This window comes from Schistocerca gregaria, unplaced genomic scaffold, assembly GCF_023897955.1.
Source record: "Schistocerca gregaria isolate iqSchGreg1 unplaced genomic scaffold, iqSchGreg1.2 ptg000407l, whole genome shotgun sequence".
Taxonomy (NCBI): domain Eukaryota; kingdom Metazoa; phylum Arthropoda; class Insecta; order Orthoptera; family Acrididae; genus Schistocerca; species Schistocerca gregaria.
The window spans coordinates 673,981-676,370 of record NW_026061844.1 but is presented as its reverse complement, the minus strand read 5'-3'; positions in this window follow the sequence as shown (position 1 = coordinate 676,370).

Genomic DNA, 2,390 nt, shown 5'->3' with positions numbered 1-2,390 from the left:
TTAGTCGACAACTAAAACATAAATAGTACTACTTCTTACTGGCTATTACTTCAATTTAGAAGCTTCTTCTGTGTTCTAATATGGTGCTTTTAGTGTCTCCGCATACCGCAGCACGCGACATAGCTTTGCAGGCGATAAATGTTACCGTCTCAGAGAGAAAAGCGGCCAATGTGACGATCTGGCTTTAAGTCGATTCGATAACAAATGACGATAACGGACGGATTTATCAGGTTTTTACTTCATATGAACACTTTTCACATTCTCCCGTGCAACGCGGCTGCTAGTCTTCCTTTCATGCAAAATCTTAAGGTCCTAGGTCTTATCCAAGTCACCAATGCCGGCTAAAAAGTGAATAATCGATAATTAAAACTTGAATTGTACTACTTCTTACTGGCTATTACTTCAACTTAGAAACTTCTTCTGTGTTCTACTATGGTGCTTTTAGTGTTCCCGCATACCGCAGCACGCGACATAGCTTTGCAGACGATAAATGTAACCGTCTCAGAGAGAAAAGCGGCCAATGTGACGATCTCGCTTTAAGTCGATTCGATAACAAATGACGATAACGGACGGATTTCTCAGATTTTTACTCCATATGAACACTTTTCACATTCTCCCGTGCAACGCGGCTGCTAGTCCTCCTTTCATGCAAAATCTTAAGGTCCTAGGTCTTATCCAAGCCACCAAAGCCGGCTAAAAAGTGAATAATCGATAATATAAACTTGAATTGTACTACTTCTTACTGGCTATTACTTCAACTTAGAAACTTCTTCTGTGTTCTACTATGGTGCTTTTAGTGTTCCCGCATACCGCAGCACGCGACATAGCTTTGCAGACGATAAATGTAACCGTCTCAGAGAGAAAAGCGGCCAATGTGACGATCTGGCTTTAAATCGATTCGATAACAAATGACGAAAACGGACGGATTTCTCAGGTTTTTACTACATATGAACACTTCTCACATTCTCCCGTGCAACGCGGCTGCTAGTCCTCCTTTCATGCAAAATCTTAAGGTCCTAAGTCATGTCCAAGCCACCAAAGCCGGAGAAAAAGTGATTTGTCGACAACTAAAACTTAAATAATACTACTTCTTACTGGCTATTACTTCAATTTAGAAGCTTCTTCTGTGTTCTAATATGGTGCTTCTAGTGTCTCCGCATACCGCAGCACGCGACATAGCTTTGCTGACGATAAATGTAACCGTCTCAGAGAGAAAAGCGGCCAATGTGACGATCTGGCTTTAAGACGTTTCGATAACAAATGACGAAAACGGACGGATTTCTCAGGTTTTTACTACATATGAACACTTTTCACATTCTCCCATGCAACGCGGCTGCTAGTCCTCCTTTCATGCAGAATCTTAAGGTCCTAGGTCATGTTCAAGCCACCAAAGACGGCTAAAAAGTGAATAATCGACAACTAAAACTTGAATTGTACTACTTCTTACTGGCTATTACATCAACTTAGAAGCTTCTTCTGTACTCTACTATGGTGCTTTTAGTGTTTCCGCATACCGCAGCATGCGACATAGCTTTGCAGACGATAAATGTAACCGTCTCAGAGAGAAAAGCGGCCAATGTGACGATCTATCTTTAAGTCGATTCGATTACAAATGACGAAAAGGGACGGATTTCTCAGGTTTTTACTACATATGAACACTTCTCACATTCTCCCGTGCAACGCGGCTGCTAGTCCTCCTTTCATGCAAAATCTTATGGTCCTAGGTCATGTCCAAGCCACCAAAGCCGGCTAAAAAGTGAATAATCGACAACAAAAACTTGAATTGTACTACTTCTTACTGGCTATTACTTCAACTTAGAAGATCCTTCTGTGTTCTAATATGGTGCTTTTAGTGTCTCCACATACCGCAGCACGTGACATAGCTTTGCAGACGATAAATGTAACCGTCTCAGGGAGAAAAGCGGCCAATGTGACGATCTGGCTTTAAGTCGATTCCATAACAAATGTCGAAAATGGTCAGATTTCTCAGGTTTTTACTACATATGAACACTTTCACATTCTCACATGCAACGCGGCTGCTAGTCCTCCTTTCATGCAAAATCTTAAGGTCCTAGGTCATGTCCAAGCCACCAAAGCCGGCTAAAAGGTGAATAATCGATAACTAAAACTTTAATTGTACTACTTCTTACTGGCTATTACTTCAATTTAGAAGTTTCTTCTGTGTTCTAATATGGTGCTTTTAGTGTTCCCGCATACCGCAGCACGCGACATAGCTTTGCAGACGATAAATGTAACCGTCTCAGAGAGAAAAGCAGCCAATGTGACGATCTGGCTTTAAGTGCATTCGATAACAAAGACGAAACCGGACGGATTTCTCAGGTTTTTACTACATATGAACACTTTTCACATTCTCCCATGCAACGCGGCTG